The following is an 18,867-nucleotide window of genomic DNA, read 5'->3' as shown; positions in this document are numbered from 1 at the left end:
AGGAGAATGTAGGCAGAGGCAAAGAAAGCCAGGTGGATGCAGTAGAAAGAACAGCCCAGCAGGAACAGCTCTCAGAGCGGGTATAAATGCTGATAAAATGGCAACTCAAGCAGACTGCCAGCAACTGGAAAAAATCACAGCCAATGCAGCAGTGGGCTAGAAGTTATCACTCATGGCAACAGATGTGAGTTCCATACTTCCTAAAATGAGGGTGCAGAAGTGCCTGCTCCTCTGAGGATGGGAAGCAGATGGAGAGCTGCAGAGACTTAGCAAAGCAGTCAGCTCCGCACCCTCCTCTGCTGTCTTGTCTCCTCTCGTGCAAGATGAGGAGGAGCTGACATCTGCGGAGGGAGAGCTGTCAGTCATGATCGATTTACTACCTTCCTCACATCTAGGCATATAATTTTTTTCATTTTATTTTGGAACCATGAGGGAAATTCATGGTTAGCTTCTCTAAAGGCACCTGCAGTGTGTCTGACTTGCATTTGTACAAGCCAGACTAATCTGAGCAGTTTAGCTGTCCACGAAAGCAGCAGGTAACTTTCTTTGCAACTCTCCATTGAAGAAAGTTTGTTCTTTCTATTAGCACAGAAAGTAGCAAAAACAGTTATTATACACCTCAGCTTAGAATCTGACTTTCACCTCCAGTTGCTTCGCAGTTGCATTTAGGAGTCCAAGATGGACAACTCCATGCATGCCACAATGCCTCAGCTTTGGTAACTTTCCCATGACTGTTTAGCACTGAGCCAGATAGCACTCCATAAGCAAAATAACAGGCATGTCAATGCTACTGCTGGAAATCCAAAACAGAACTGTTTTTCCTCTGAATCCTCCAGTTTGCCTTCCCCTGCTGCCCTGTCTCACCCTCGGATACTGGCAGGGAGCCAGGAGTGCAATACTGCACTGGACAATCAAATAATTGATTTTCCTTAATTTAATATTCCAGCCTGTTGCTGTTGCCTTTCTCTTCCAAGATCCAAGATAAAGTATTACATTGCTTGCCACTTGTACTTTTCCTTAGGCGCTTTGCTGATGGAGGTCCGGGAGGAAGATGCTGAACCAGGACATTACACAGCTAGGCTCTTTCATGACAAACTTGTCCAGATTGAACTCCATCCATTTTTTATGAAGGTAGTTTGGCTAAATCAACCTTTTTTTTTTTGCAAATACGGCAAATTATTCACTTTTAAACACAGACCCTAATGAGACTGAAGTCTGCTGGGATCTCATTCAGCCAAGTATTATTCACACGCAGCTTTGAGTTTCACACATTACAGCATTTGTTTCTAAGGCAAGCAATCAATTGCAAAGATATACAAGAACTTTGGCTGAAAGTTGCAAGCAGCTTTTTAATTTTATCTTAGTCTTCTATTTCCCAAAGGACAGAAGAAAGCTCTATGGGGAAGTCACAGTGAAATAGCCATGGCCGGTTTATATTTCATTGCCATTTTTTTTCAATGAAGGATGATTTTTATCCAAGCCCAACTTTAATAAATCGAACTAAATTGTATCAGGAACTGTCACATCTTCAGGTCTCCAATTATTTTATAGCATCATTACACAGCTACAGTAAGAAGTTTGCTAGCACTTCATGGAAAAACCTGAGACATCTTCTAATTAGGTGTGATTCCACCTGAAGACAACCCCCAGCTTTTCTGCTCATTTTTTCTCTTCTCGCATTTGGTAAAGGCACAGTCTGCTAGAAATGAACAATCTTGCTTTCTTAAGATATCAAGCTTCTCTTCCCTGCTATTTATGTGCATGTAAACTAACTGTAACATTGCAAGAGATACTTACAGCTTTATATACAAAATGAAGAACAGGGCAAGATTTCACTTTAAAGCACATGCACAGCACATGCACATCCACAGATGAAGCACTGTGTATTAGCAAACTTGGTATGAGATAACTGTTAACACCAACAATTAAGGAGTAATTTCTAACCTTTCCCACTGTAGAACAAGTGAAGAATTCCATGAATACAACCTGGGTCTTGCCAATTTAAAGTAACAAGATGCAGAAAACTGCCATATTCACTCTTGATGGAAAGTTGAGTAGATCTCTATGGGCAATGGACACTTTGGATCTTATTCTCACACCCTAAAACTTCTCTTTTTCTGCCACGATTTTTTCCCTGCCTCCCAGGACAAATACCACTGAATATCAATGAGCAATACTGAACTGCTATGAAAAGATGTTTCCTTTTAGCTTGACACATAGAAATTAGAGCTTTGCAATGAAATGTGCACAGATGGTGTGGGGCTTATGCCTTGAAAAAACTGAAGTGGTGACAGGAAACAGGAACTTCAACTCTTTTAGAAAGAAAAGCAGTTGTTGATGGCACATGCAGATTAAGTGAGTGTGCAATGTATGCAGTGAGGCCAAGTCTCAAGCACATAAACTTTCCCTTGAGTTCCTCACCAAAAGGTGAATGACTGAAAATATTGTCACTGCTTTCAAAAACTTCTATGTTTGCTTAGTTTGCTATGGTGGGAAGTTACTGACTCGAAGCCATAACAAATTGAAGTGCATGGGTACATCTTTGAAAGACAGATGAATAAACCAGTGGATGACCATCCAATCCCACTGATGATTTCCCACTGCACTTGAAGGTATGATGGATGGTTCTGAAATGTTCTTTTAATGATACAGAAATCTGATGCTCTGTGCTTTTAAAAAATAAAAATGGTTTAAGTTGATCCTCATAAAATCACAATTGGCTCTCTCAGCGATTAATTTTGTCTCTACAATTCGAATCAAAACCAACACAAAAGTCAAGCATTTCTTTGCCTTCTACAGTGTTAATAACATGGTCATAGAGTACTGAAAGTGAGAAAACCACCAACAGCAAAGCATTTCAGCACTTGTCATCTGTGGTCCTTCTGAGGGGTTTTTCAGTTATTTTGCAGTTAGTGAAAAAGGTTATGAGTTCTGCTTTTATATCTGGGCAGATTCTCAGGCAGCAATATACACTGCCATAATATTTTGGCTGCAAACACAACAGAAAGATGATGATATAAAAATATTCCCATTAAATAATCACCATGCTGCCACAATAATGTGTTCATCAGCACATGGAATGGTAAGTAAAGGCTAGAAGAAAACAATAAATTAACTTTCTTTCTATAACTTTGACTCTCCCTGGAGACAAACACCTTCCACAGAGCATCTTTTCATCAATTTTGATGCCTAGAATGCTGAGAAATATGGGAGGAGTCACTTTTTTTCCCATGGATCGCATGAAGTTCAGGAAACATGGTAAATAAAAAGAAGAAAAACTGTTCATGTCTGAAAGGGAACATATTATGTAAGACAGAAAATTTTGTTTCATGCGATATTATTATTTAGCTCAAGAAAAATAATGCATAGCTGTTTACTTTCAGTTACATCAATATTCTTGCTGGCAATTCTTCTAGACCTGGGAAGGTAATGAAGCCTTCAGCAGGCAAAAAAATCCTTCATAAATTCTGAATGAAAGAATCTTTAACTAAATGCTCATAGACAAATTCTGTCTTCAATGAAATGAAACACTGAAAGACTGAGCTGGCCAAACCATGCAAACTAATCTGCTAGATTGGCTATCTCTAAAATCAGTTTTCCGTTCCTTATGCAGTCACAAAAGCATCACATCCCCTCCTTTTTCATAAATTAGAATCAAGTCAAGACTTTCCTTAAAAAACAGGTCTTGTGAAATTCTACTATTCTCATGACTCTTTCCTGAAAATTTACCTTCTCTCCCTATTCTTCGTATGTAGTTTGAAGCAAGAAAGACAAAGCATAGATTTGACCAAGGGACAGAAACTTGGAGAACAGTTTACTGATACACCTCAGGACTGAAAAAACCAAACCCAACAGATAAAGTGAAAAAAACCCAAGCAGTGAAGCAGGATATTAAAGACAGTCTGTCATAACAAATGACTATCAGTGCCCTGACATTACTTACTCTCAAGCCAGGTGAAGCAATATGCACAGAATTTACAAAATGTTTATTTGTAATTGTAAAACTGTATGGGGTAAGCTAAAGGAACGGTTCCATTGGGTTAAATGTACCAAACCCCCTGCACTTGGAATAAAATCTTTGCTTGGATGAAACCAATGGCAAAGCATCGCCTTGAAAACTGAAGCAGCTAGTGAAAATGGTAATTAGCAAGGCTTTAACACTGCTTTTATTTGTACTTTTCATAAACCTAAATATTACATTCCATTATGTATGTGATTAAACTGAATCCCTCTGCAGTTGCCTTAGATAATTAACCATTTTTGCCTAATTCAGCAGATGCCTAAACTGAGACACAGGTGAGGCAAAGTCTGTCTATCAGTTAGTAGCAAAATCTCAAATAGATGCTAAAAGATTTTGACTCCCATTTCTTTAAACAACTTACAGCACTAATTCCTTGACTAAGCAGCTGTCCCACAATTTCAAAACCAATCTTATTAGGAAAACATTTTCAAGTACTAAATGCAACAAATAATCTAACAGATTAACCACACTGGCATAAGGTATCTCATTGTAGCACACAGCTGACCTCTAACTGACTTCCCGTGGATAAGTTATTCTGTATTTGACTCCATGTACACTTCCACTGCTAAAGCTTCAGTACACTGTTGCTGTGGCAAAAAGAATGAACTGCAAAAGGCCATGAACAGCAACCGCCCCACATCCTTCTGGTCTGTACACTGTGATATTCCCACTTTTCCAGCCCCCCTGACATGGCAGCATGTTAACCCTACAGCACAGTTAAGATTTCCACCTATCCAGGTTTGGAGGCCAGTTTCAGCGGCTGCCCTCACCCTTGTGTGCCTTTCTCTACGTCAGCATCACTTAATTACATCTGTGGTTTTAATAACCCCAGGCACTGATGTTCAAATATTCTGCCTGTTACACAGTATGAGGCAATATGCTTAGTGTGAGCCCTGACCTGGGTCACAAACTGGAAAAGATTGTAAATGGTATTAAATAAAGGTGAGAGCATGTTTTTAAAGTTGCATTTGCTTCACCACCCTTGTGCTGCTGTTTGGTTTCCTGAGGAATACAGATACAGCATTATGGTGTCTGAGTGTCCAACATAGCGTATCCTACCTCTAAAAACAGCCAGATAACTAGTCTTCAGAAAGAGAAGGGCTGCTGCTGATTGACTAAGACAAATTGGTCATGGAAAGTTTCCTTCTGTCTATGTCAGCTAGAGAGCACTTTAGACCCAAAAGCATAACCATTGACACAGCTTGCTAAAAAATAACAGCTGAAAAATTACCTCTGTTTCTGTATATTGTCATTAGCCATGCACACATATTCACAGAGGAAAATTTTACACTAGCCAGTTTGGTCTAGTGCTACGTTACTGCTTTCTTATGCTTTTGTAACTCCATTACAAAAGATTTGTTTACACTGGGGAAATATAATGATGAGCCAGACACGAAGATAGCAAATTCAGTGACATATAACTGTGCTGTAAACAACAGATGTAAAACTTTGCACAAATGACTCAGTACCTAGCGAAAAAAAAAAAAAAAAAAAAAGAAGCTATCTGATGAGGATGACAAAAATTGGGGGGGGGGGAGGGGAGGGAACATCAAAAACCCCAAATAATTTTAATAGACTCACTGAGTAATAAGCTACATTAGTATTTCAGCTACATTACTTTTATGGTTTGTTTGTGGGTCTTTTTTAAGCAAATATCTGAAAAAGAGAGTCTTCTGAAAGCTGCTTGTTGGGCGTAGCTTTTCTATTAAAATGAAGTTATCTGGTATTCCCAATTTTAAAGCGGGATTCTTATTAAATCAAGACTTTTAACCCACCAAAGTTATTCAATTGGCTAAATATATCACGTAGAAGGATCTGCATAACTTCTAATAAAATATTCCTCATTAACTCAAAAATACTTGAAAACCTTCTCCTGTGCAAGAACCACATCTTATAGAAGAGACGTTTTATAGGTGCCTCTTCTACTTGTGACTGAGCACGTCAGTTCCCCCAGCATTTGAAATCATAGTTTATGCCCTTGCTCATCTTGGCGCAGTTGCAAACTTGGAAGGAAATAGTATGAAAAGATTTACAAGACTTTCATTTGCCTTTAACACAACAGATCCAAGTAGTTAGAACACTTAACAGTAAGCATCTTCTAAACCACTGCTGATTCAAAACCACAATTTGTCAGCTAACGGTTAATAAAATTTCCTATTTTTCCCCTGATATTAATCTTAAACTTTTTTCTTAATTTTATCCCATTACTATTAATCATACTCTCTTTCATGCTAAGTAAATACACTCCTCCCATATGTTTACATTTTCAAATATTTAGAGATTGTCACCAGTTTATCCTGTACTATCAAATATTAACAGGCTGTATGTGTCTCTTACCATGCAATTAATAGTTGCCTTTTTTAATCCTCTCACATAAGTCCTCACCTCCCAGAAATTTGTGTGGCTCTCCCTTAAACTCCCTAACTTTGATCAAATTAGAAAAAAAAAGAAATTAATAAAAAATGTCCAAAAAGCTCTGTGTGTACCCAGATGAAGTTGTGAGTAAGTACTCTGTAGCCCCAAAAGCCTTCTCTGCTTTGGTCACGTGTGTTGGGCAACTGGTTTCAGGGAGGAGCTGCCCCAGAGCAGTGCCCACCCTATGGCACTGTTTGCCTCTCCTCTGCCTTGCCATGGACAAGGATGGTGGCAGATGGACTTGTTTGCTCTGCTGCCAAACCAGATACCTGCAAGAGTTTCTACAAGGCTTCAAGAGGCACTAACTTGAAGGTTTTCTAGACAGGCTCAGTGCCAGAGGCAGTGTGAGAGCTGGCACTACCCTGCTACCGAAATAATGGAGGGTAAGAGATGCTCTAGGCAGAGGCTCTTACTGCAGACATCTGCAGAATAAGGAGGATATATTTCACAGAATCATAGAATGGTTTGGGTTGGAAAGGACCTTAGAGATCATCTAGATCCAACCCCCTGCCATGGGCAGGGACACCTTCCACTAGACCACGTTGCTCAAAGGCCCATCCAGCCTGACCTTGAACACTGCCAGGGAAGGAGCATTTATCACTTCTTTGGGCAACCTGTGCCAGAGTCTCACCACCCTCATAGTGAAGAATTTCTTCCCTTCCTCTAGTTCCTCACCACCTCCACAAAACACAATGAATTGGCTAAGCAATAACTGAGTTTTCTGGTTTCTAGAGGAACAATAGAAATACATAACCTGACTGTATTTTCCTTGCCACTAAAGCATTTATCATGAGGACATGCTACTACTGCTTTTAATGTTTGTGACTTGGCAAGGAAACTGTTGGGCTGCTTTTTAAGGAAAATACTTGCTGGAACACTTTCTCAGAAAAGGGAGGGTTTCTTTTTTAAAAGTCCATAAAAGTCACTTAGATTGCTCACAGTTCCGTCAAAATTACTGAAATGTGTGATATATTCATACCTACAACAATTGCATGAATATATTTATTAGGAAACTCATGCTGTCTGCAGCCTAATATCATCATTTGCTCTACAACTCAATTTCCACTGAAGTTCCATGTTCTCAACAATGATCTATTAGCAGAGTTAAGTCAGGGCTGCTCTAACAAGCACTTAGGAGAAAAGTCTGCATGTAGGTCCCTGTTAAAGCTTTTAGTAACTCTCCAAAATCCTCAGTGGTAAAATGTACAGTTAGAAGTAAATTTATCTCTCAAGGTGTCCTGTGTTTCAGATTAAATGGCATTTTTTCAGTTTTCCTCTGATGGAGACAGGCTCTAAATTAAAAGTTTATTTCCAAGCATTGATTTAAACCACCATTCACATGTATGCACTACAACCACTATCAAGGGCTACTTTAATAGACTGTAGCCTTTTTGATTTCATTATATACCCTGGTTGTAGGCAAAGTTAAAGGTCATACCAAGTGCTAAAATGGCCATAATACAAAATATATAGAGGCTATGTTTATTTTACCACTAGCAATTTTGTTGTTACTATGGCAAGTGTGAAAGCATTCCCGTTATTTAAGGCAGGATTTATGCAGTGCTGTAAGTTCTCATGCAGTTATTCTCTCAGTTCTGTAAGAACAAACCATACCAGAGCTACTTAAACCCTTTTTCATATACAAATAATTTCTACATCCACCTCTGGCTTTTTCCTCATGGAAGAACACCGCCAGCCCATGTCCTCACACGTTGGTCTCAGCTCTGAGGCTTTCATGACAGCTTCAACACACATGTGGATCTGATCCTGTCTAAAACTGCATGCATATACTGAGTCTCCTCCTGATTTCATCCTCAGCCAAGGAGACCACAACTGGACCTTAAATTTTGCCAATGAAGTAATTCAGCAAAGAATTCCCCTGAAGAAACAGAAAACACCATCAGACTGTGGAAACAAAATAGGAATATATATATATGGAAGAAGAGCCATAAACTAAACTAACTAAACAAATAAAATGGTTAATGAACTGAATTAGTCTAACATGAACCTGTCTAATACTAGTCAAATATATGCCTCTGGAAAGAATGGCAAAGGAGGACAGAGCCTTCCACAATAAAAAGAGATGCTGATTTGCCACACTAAATTACTTTATGATAAAAAAGACACACAGTTGAGGAACAATCAAAATAGCTAACAAATGTTAGAACACAAAGAACAGGAGATCAGATTAAGTTAAAATATAGTATAGGCTATGGTACTATACATATAACTAAAGTTAAGCACCTATGTAAATTGCTGGAGTTGGAGGTCAGAGCGTTCAGCACTGCAAAGCTCTGGTCCACAATCCCTGGTGTGATCCCATAGTGATTATTAGTTTGTGGGCTGCGCACTTCTCTCAGTGTAGGAGAAAGAGGATTCAGGGCAATAACAATAATGTTGAAAACACAGGAAAACTGCTGAACGAAGAGAGATTGAAAAGGCTCTGGCTGTTAAATATGAAGGGAAGATACACTATGACAAAAATTCAGAAAGACTCTTTAAGGTGTAAAGAAAGTGAAGCATTTTTGCTTATGTTTTCTAACCCAAGAACAAGAAGATATTTCTTTAAATACAAATCCTGTTGATTTTCACATTATATAAATCACCAGAGACGGGGGTTGCACTGTACCACACACTTGCACAAAGTGGGTATGAGAACTCTATGCACCAGTGCAATTTAAATATGAATAAACGCCAAAAGTCACCTCATCTATTACTCCACCCACAGCAAGGCTAAGTAAGGTTGTCTAATTGCTTAGGAAGAACCAAAAGGCACTGAAATACATTTCTGCTAACATCTATCGTGAATCTTAGTCCCCCTAGCATCTTGCCCTGCTCACTGCACAAAGAGCAGAATGCTCCCTCTGCCTTTTCAGGTTCCCTTCATGGAAGATTCTTATCATTTTTCCTTCCACTTTCTTTGGTACAATTTAAATCTTCAGGTTTTGCTAAAAGACAGTATTTTAAGCCTCTGATCATTCTCAGCCATCTCCTCTGGACTCTCTCCAACTTGGTTTCCGTTCCTTCTCAGGGTGCAGTGTGCAGAACTGAGGAGTACTCCAGTAATTTCAAACAGGTTCCAAATAGATGGCAGGGCTTGCTCTGCACGTATTACAAGCAACACTGGCTGATATGCTACAGAGGGAGACTTTTCTCCTTTTTCCTGCAAGATATCCTCTCATGTTCAGGTTGTGATCTCTATAACACCCGGCTGTTGTTCCTAAAGAACTTCTACACGACGTTGTCTACTTGCATACTTGGCCATTCTCCAATGCAGGATTTTGTATTCCCATGTATTCATTTTCACCCCATTCTTTGCAGACCTGTCCTCCAACTGGAGTTCCCATCCTGCCATTTGAAAGGCTTGCACCCCTCCCACCATTATGACAGCTGAGACAGGTAAGTAAATTATCTCCTTTTTCACAGAAATACTCCCAGCAAAAATACTGCATAATTACACTGGGACCAGATTTCCCTGCCATAGGAGCACCACCTGACTGATATATCTAAACACACTCACAGTGGTGCCTTCTGTCTGAACAGAGCTTTTCAATCAGTTTATACTCACTTTACAGTAATTTAATCTAGACCATGTTTATGCAGGATGTGTATAACAGCCATGTGAGACAGTATCATAATTTATGCTAAAACGATGATATCTGTTTTCCCACTGAAAAGAACCATTACCTTGCCATGGAAAGAAATTAATTCACCCAGGCCATCCCTCATACACTGGCTTTCATGGTTCTGCCCCTCATTTCCTTCCTACTCAAGTTTTCTCAGCTTATAGCAAACACCTAACAATTTTCTCTCTTTTCTTTCTACTGTCAGTATATCATGTATGTATATATATAAAAACATAAAATTAGCCTGAAGGGTATTTCTGCTGTTCTATATTCCACATTATAAGAAGGAAAGAAGGAAGAAAATGTCCAGTTCATAGAGGAAAGATTCTGGCTGTAAATGTAGTCCCTGTAGATGCAGGGATCCAAACTTCAGCCTGCCTTTTTCACTGACTTCGTAATTACAGTGGACTAGAAACTGGCAACACGCATCAGTAAACCTATTTTTTCTTGAAATGGTAAAAAATTGGAATTGTCTGGAATTAAAAAAATATTGAAGTGTGACCTGGCATGAATTTTCAGGGGAAAAAAGAAAAAAGTTCAGAGAAGCAAAAGACAATTATTCACAGAAAGCAAATGGGGAAAAAAAAAAGTTAACTAGATGAATTGTCACCTAGCATGCCCACCTCATCTGTATGAGTCTCAGACCTGGTCTTTCTTCTACCTACCTGAGATTCATTGTTCGTAAAAAGAAAATACAGCATTTTTTTTCTTAGAAGAAACTTATTTCTACAGAAAAAATACTATATATATGAATCTTATATATTTCTTATATATACACATATACCTTAAAAGTTTGTAAGCATTTTTCTTTGTATTTCCATTATATATTAATATATATTATATATATATGCATTATATAGACTAGACTAGACTAGAATAGAATGTAGGTATATTGGATGATTCATAAAATACATTCTCTGACAATCTCTGACCACTTGGAGTAACACCTGAGGTATGCTCAGATCTTGCCCCATTGTGGAGCTCATGAACAGGAATCACTGCCCTGTGTGCGTTTCAGCCACTGCTGTCCCATCTCCTCCAAGAGATTAACACAACTCCCCCAGATCAGCCAGCCACTACAGTTCTGTGGTGATGGTAGGCTGCATCAAGACCATAAAGACCACTACTATCTCCACTTTTAGCAGAGCAGAGATGTGGGACACACACACACATACACAAAAAAAAACACCAAACCAATGTGAGAATGGTTCCTGGTTTTCACTTCTAGCAAAACACCCTGTCATGTCTGCTTAAATTTCTATGGCATCTTCTTTTGCATACTCATTTTTGCCTCCCACTGGCAGTGGAATTTTCTTCTCCTCAGTTTAATTAACCCTGTGGGGTCTCATGCTAGCCAAATTCTGCATCGAAAGTTTTGGTTTTGGTGGCATTAACCAAAGGATGGAGTTATTGAATATTTTGGCTCCATCATAATTTGTAATTGAAGGACTGTTTTCCTAATAAACTCAGATTTATTCAGCTGCATGTCGGATCACAATATGAACTAAATTTAGCCCTTCCTTTGCAATGATATTACTGCATGGAACAAATTCAATTTTCTTTCCTTTTCCTGCTCACATAGGTGGGTACAGATTGTATGGTGCAGCATGCAAGATCTCAATGGTTTGTCCAGCTGATATTATATTGTAACAAAACCAGCAATTTCTGAGCTGGAACCATATGACATGCTCTCCTTTTTATGTCATACAATTAACAAAAACTTCCTATTGAAATAACACCAAATACATATACTCTTATTAATGAAAGCATAACCTGGCAAGCTTTAAATGAGGTAGCAATGCAAAGTATGGTGTAGTGTGATATCTGTGACAGCAAGAACAAGTTTTTCTTGCAGAATTTAACTAAGCTGTTCAGCTGGCATATAGGAAGAGAAAGACATCAGAAAATCTTCATTTTGAGTGGCACCAGCACAACTTTTCTATGTGATGCAGATATATATACATAGGCCTTAGTTCTTTGCAAAGAAATCTATCTTTAGGCAAACAAGACATGTTCTTTCAATGAAGTCAGTCTGCCTCTGTTTCTGCTTCTATTTTGAATTATTCCTGCAAGGAAAGATGAGCAATGCTTATGTAAGGCCAGAAGGCAACAAACGCTTTTCCTCATGCTGAGACATTAAACCAGTGTTTCTTCTGCTCATGCATGGTTGCTGTGGAGGTGGGATGTAAAGATCCCGCAGCATTTAAAAAGCGTGGGGAAGTCCTGCAGTCCCAACCATACTCCCATCTTCCCATCTGCCAAGGCACTGATCACTTCACTCTGAGAAAGGGAAGCCCCAAATATCACCGCAGGATGAGATTAAATTCAGAAAGACAGAAAGAGCTGCAGGAAAACACCACTTCGGAGTTAACTAAACTTTCAGTGCCTTGCAAATCATCCCTGACTTTATACATATAAATGGGAACTCTGAGGTATCTGAAACTCAGATCATGGCATAGTCCACTTCAATTTTAGTGTTCAAAACCATCTGTAACAAACTGACAGTAACATCTTGGCTGCCACATCTGTTCAACTGTGAAAACTAATTTCAGGCTCTAGTCTCTTGCACTGAGAAAACCAAGTCCATAAAGTTCAAAAGGACAATTTTATTCTAATTTTCCACTTAAAACACCTTGTCAAGGGGGGCACCCTTGCAAGATGACATGTTCACAGTAACGTAAAGATCTCTGTCAAGTCATGCCTTTGAGCACTACCTGGCAGGCGTAGGTTGCTGATTTCTTGGTACATTTCCCATTCCAAAGCACTGAGCCAATCTTATGATATTCCAGGATTAAATACAAATCACTACAACTAAACCAACTGATGCATCACTAAGAAAACCAGAAATTACCCATTCCTTTAAAACATTTGTTCCAGATCACACATTTATTTTGAGGAACAAAGCACCACTTCTCAAGGAATATATCCTGGTTGGAATATAGTGTTTGGAATAAAGAAAAAATACGTAATCCAAGCTTGTGTAGGTGCAAATCTGTTATACTATTTCTCTTTCCTTTCTTCCTTCCCTATTATGAACTGACTACCAAGAAACAGAAGTGTTGCTGAATTTCCAAATTCAGGACTTTCTGGACTTTAGATAATTACCCTCAGGCTGTAATCTAAGGCAGTAAACTTGTGGCTCAATGTACATTCAGTTCCCATCAGTGACACTGCCTCTATCAGTGAGGAACTGAAATCACCATTAACAGTGAGTTTCATATCCGAGTGTGATAAGTAAGAACATTAGCATTGTGAAATATGCAATCACTATTGTTTTCCTAATGGCAGAGCTACTAATTTCACTGCTATATGGATCCTGAAGTGAGAACAGAAGTCTTAGGATCATTTACATTTCAATATAGAACAGAAGAATGTGTGAGCTGCAAACTCAGCTTCATAAACTCTTATTGCCATGGGTACAGGACTGCATTAGCAGTGATACTTTCCTAGCAACTAACAAACATTTTAAGGACAACAGGCTTTCTTGCCTATGCCTGAAATACTATTCTCTCTAGCTAGCACTATATGTTGGTCTAAAAGATAGTTCCATAATTTTAAAGTTACAAATACCTGGGTGAATCAGTGAATGGTTTCCCTTCTTTACATTTCAAGACTGATTATTTGTCCAGGATTTTACCTACTGGGTATTGAGAGCGTTGATAATTTACAAGCCCCGGGATTATACTGGGGGATGGAAAAGTGAAAATCTCCCCCTCAGAATTTTCCTCAGCTGACTCAAGGGCTGCTTTCTCCACTAACTCTTTTCTTATGGCTGCTGAGGAAGATCCATTGTGCTCTTGATTTTCATTAAATATGATCATGAGCAATGTGTAAGAATCGAAGATGATTCACTGGATTTGATGGGGGAAAAACACATGGCTGTGCCATTTTTACCCAGCAAGATTTTTCATAGTCCCATATCACAGTGGAATTTTTCAGCAGAAAAAAAAAGGTGGAAGTAACAATAATGATGTCAGATGATAAGTGTCTGAAAGATGAAAGTAAAGTTTTGCCTTACTCATTTTTATAAAAGATTTTAGTTTTATCTTAACCATTTTCATTTGCTGCTTGGAAGTTGCTCAAGTTTTAATGCAAGTGTGTGTGAACATCCACAGTCTGTATCCTTCCTGCTCATCCATTACATACTAGTTTATTTAGAGATTCTTTACAAAGCAAAAGATTTTTAGGCAAAGATCATGTTATTTTGTAAAGATCTAGAACTCCTGGTTTCGCTGCCTAATTCTGCTATGAGAAGCCCCCTATACATCGGCTGAACCTATGTATGTACGCATAAAACATGTAAATGCTTCTTACTACGCCTGCCCAGGAATTAATGACAAAGCAATTAAACCTACTCATATGTTTCCAAGCAAAAAGCTTTTAGAAATCTAAAGAAAAGCTTGGCATAGAAAAGTCCAGTAGTGATGGCAACTAAAAACAAATAAGCATACATACAGTTTTAATTTGGCTCTGCAATAAAATGGAGCTGATGTGCCCACCTGCCCATCTCTCTGATTATCTGTCAGTCATACTATACTTAAGTAATTTTGGAGCTATTGTCAAATCTGAAACAGGGCTAGAAGCCTTCAAGATAATTGTGATCCTACAGATTTTCTGACAATAAGAGTCTGGGTAAAGGGAGAGAGGCTAATTCATGTTGTTCTAAAACAAGAGCAGTCTGAAGAAACTACTACATATTTTTTTTAAAAGCAATCACATATACACATTACTCAGTATTTCGCAATGTAGCTCTTACTAAGAAATAGCGCGTGCTGACTTCTGTGAAATTAAGGGGATCAGAAGACACTTTGCAGTTACTGTAGAGTGGGTTGGCTGATGGAATAAAAAGAAGAAATTAAAGGAAACTAAGATCAAGTAAAATGTTAAACTAAAACCAAACCAGACAGAATTGATACAATCTTAACTAAGTTTCAATACATCCTCAGGCACACGTAGACCAGTTAGGATGTTACATATTCACAGTTCAGGTGAAACTAAGTTTTCAGAAACCCCAGCTTTGTTTCCTGAGGTTATTACCAGATGTGTGAGTAGACGCGGTACAGCTAGAACCATCTCCAAAATCATCTCAAAACTCAATTCTTCTATGGGGACTTCATATTCATCACTGGCCTCCGTATGACTTTGACCAGATAAACATGTTTTGGTATTCAATACAGGAACATTACTCCTGCATTTGAGCTGCCTACTAAACACAGAAGTCAGCTACATGATATAAACAGTTTCTACATGAAAATATGCTTCCTGAAAACAGTAAAATCCCATATCAAACACTGATAATTTTGAGGAAAACCTTGTGAGTTTGGTTCATTTATATACTTCTATTATTACTTCACTTGTTTGTGTGTAGGTGTGTAAATGAATGCAGGTTTTCTGTGCCATGACATGTGCCAAACATAGATTTACACAGAGGTGTCCCAATAGCCTGGGCAGCCTTCTTTGCAACTTCTGCAAGGAAACATTCTGTAAGATTAGAAATCTTCATTTCTAAAGCTGATATACTGAAAAAAGCAGTTTTGACCCAAGTCTAAACTAATATTGCAGCCCTGCACCTGCTGATTAGCACAGTTCATAGGCATGATGGCCCGCGCGGTCAGGCTCCTGGCAGCACGTCAAGGCAGGCCTTGGCAGCGCAGCATCTTGCGCAGAGACCTTGTGATTTAAGGGCAGAACGCCACACACACACAGTTTAGGCTTCACACTTCCTGCATACAGTTGACTAATGGCCATTAAACTGTTATTGCCATGGTTCATTATGTTATGTCAAAGGGGGCAATGACTGTTTTTCCAGCAAAGTGCTCTTAATTTAGTGAAACTAAACTGGTACCAATTACAATCCAGAAAGTTTCAAAGGAGATAATAATCTCTAAAGTGCTGAAGGGTTGTTTTTTTTATAGCTACTTTGTGCATGTTTTGACAGTAATCACTGAACCTTTTGATATTTCCAGAGGTTCCCATGGTGCTGCCATGAGAAGTTTCGGCAGATTCTGCAGTCCTCAGATCAGCAGCAGGAGCATTATTCAATAGCAAGTATTTGGTTTATTCTTTTACTTCACACATCAGAGCATCGAGCCTAGGTATTGCTGTCATAATAATTTAAAAAGAGAATTTTAAAAGTGAATGGACACTAAAACCTTGAAATCAAATCAATCTAAAAAATAGCCGCATTTTTGTCCTTCTCAGATTGTGATTTTACAAGAAGACCACTTGTTCTTCCACTTCACCTTGCTAAAAAATGCCCGTATGAAGAAAATTAGCTACACTTCACTGTCCTGTGAGAAATAAATGGAGAAAAAAAAGCAAAAGAACAATTTCTACTACACTAGTTATATGTTTTATGTATCACTGCAGAAGGAACATTTAAAACTCATTTCTGCAGAGACCTGTTTATAGACACTGCTTGCACAGAATAAGAAGTTTCGTTACTTCAGGGTAATTACTGAGGATGTGTAAGATTAAGCATCTGCATAAATCTGTTTTGTATTTCAGACACTGTCTACAGCATCATCTATTTTAGGCACATTTTCAACACAGAAATTCAAACGTGCTATTCAGACTTTCCCCTTTCCAGATATCTTACAAAATTCCTACAGCCTCACTGTTGCTCCACAAACTTATTCAAAGTACCCGAGTTGCCATGAATACTCTACAGCAACTCAGCCTGACTATCCAAACCTTGCATTCCAGGAGTCATGAAAAGAGATGTCCAAACTCTTTGTATCTTTTGACTTACATTTGTTAATTTTACGAGGCACTGGCAATTAGGAATGCTGTTCAAAATCACTAGTGGTGGTGCCTAATTTTACTGCATATAGTGGGCAATGACTGAAGTAACCCATCATTTGGGAAGCCAGAAGCTCCAACTCTACATCCTACCTTGTAACAGGGAGGTTTCAAGCATTTCTCTCATTCCCTGGAGCAGTGTTTAAACCACCAATTTAAACACAAGGCTGGGACAGAACCTGTTCTGTCCCTTCTTAGGGATTCTGGGTCATGGTGCCAGCTGTAACAGCAGAAGAAATGGAGTGCGGACATAGATCTGCCAGAGAAGAATGACTGTGTCACCTCTACTTTTTTATTTTGTCAATACAGCAAAGCCCTGACACTGATTGTCACCACTTACAGATGCTGTTAAGGGGTCATCTTTCATCTCTGCCCTATAACAATGAGATTCTTCAGAGGATTTTGCTCCTCTAAAAACTGTTCCTGTCAGCCCCTTAGTTTATCACGCCAGACAGCTGGCTCAGGTAAAGGTCCCTACGGGCTTCTCCAGAGCTCTGTCCTGCAACAGCACTCATCAGAAAACCAAAGATCCAGGCCAGCACAGCCTGGAAGCCTCAATCATGCCTGTGTTGTCATCAGGGGCAAGGTAATGGTCAGGAACAAATGAAAAAGTAGACAGTAAGGAAAGTGTGGGTGAGGATCAGGTGCAAAGTCTGTGGTTGACTAAAGAGATTTTATATAAAATAGAAAAGGTGTCCTAATGAAACCGTTCATAGAAGTGTCTGTTGGATTCCTGTTGTCATCAGACCCCACAGCCTTACTGAGCCCTGAAACAAAAAACAAGACCCAGAGAGGCTGTGAGACAGATATACTCCTCTGAATGGACTACTTGTAAACACTACATTCTCCATTTAAGAAATGAACTTGTGAAATTAAAAACCCTACTTCTACTGCTTCTATTTGACCAAAACTGAATTTGTGATTTTAGAAAACAAAACCTAACCAGTTCTCGGTATTTCAGGGTCGTATCCATCTTACTGTGCAGTGCTGAATTATGCATCTACTCTGCTGAGTATGTTTTTTCTTTAACTTTGCTTAGTTTTCTGTGATCTTGCATAGATTTACTTTCATGGATATCCTCTGAAAGGGCAAGTGCTAAAGACAGCACATTGCTAGAAAATCAGTAGCCATATACTACAAAAGTCTTTGCCCATTCTTTTGAAATGGCTGTTATTCTAAGTAATTAAAAATTGTACCTGATGTGGCTGAGGTTTTTGCTTCTATCTGTAGGTCTTTTGATCACCGTGAGAAGATGACAATCAATTACATTTACATCTAACACATAGCATATTGTTAAAGTTTGTCATACCCATTTAAGTTCCCTTTCTTGCATGTTAACACAACGATGTAACCTTAACATTTTCTGCCTTACTGCTGCTGGGAGCACTAATCAGTAAAGTTATTCCATTTTAAGATTTGAATTAAGTGGCAATTAAATATGAAGAGCTGAAATGTCTGCATAACTCGTGTCTCTCAGGATGCTTGTTCCAAGCAAAGTCTACAAAAGACTTAAAATACATTAGGATTCTGATGTTTTCCTATGGGCAAAGCCTCATCAAAGTCATGAAACTGAGCTACACACCTCTCCGCAGGGCTAAATCTGTGTTTTATCACTGATTTATCCATTTCTGAATCAGAGACCTAAAAGAGCAAAAGCCTCAGAAAAGATAGGGAAGGCCAACTTTACTGTCTTATGTTCGCATCCACCAGCACTGTCAGGTTTTTTTGCCCAGGAGAATTTGAATTTGGCCCTGTGGTTAAGGCAGAGGTTTCTGACATCCTCTATGGAACAAAAAAGTTTGTTTGTTTTCCCTGGATTCAAGAAAAATTCTGTTGGCCACCAGAGATGAACTTCCCTGGGCAGAACAAACTGACTTCTTACCAAGTCCCATAATAGTTACTTGACGGGAAGAAAAGTCCATGTTGCCAGATGCTTGATTCATTTCTCATTTTAAAAATAGAATATCTTTTTAAAAATGAAAAACAATAGGGGAATAAAGAAAG

At 38.8% G+C, this 18,867-nt stretch overlaps 1 protein-coding gene across 1 annotated transcript in view; it reads right to left on the bottom strand.

Annotated features, from left to right (window-relative positions):
* KCNK13 (potassium two pore domain channel subfamily K member 13) overlaps positions 1-18,867 on the bottom strand; it is a gene marked incomplete at both ends in the record, with an annotated part of 127,234 nt that overhangs the window by 87,652 nt on the left and 20,715 nt on the right. The window lies entirely within an intron of this gene.

The sequence above is a fragment of the Psittacula echo genome (genome assembly GCF_963264785.1).
Source record: "Psittacula echo genome assembly, chromosome: 5".
NCBI classification, from domain to species: Eukaryota; Metazoa; Chordata; class Aves; order Psittaciformes; family Psittacidae; genus Psittacula; species Psittacula echo.
The sequence above is the reverse complement of the archived record's forward strand: the minus strand, read 5'-3'. Positions and strand labels throughout refer to the sequence as shown.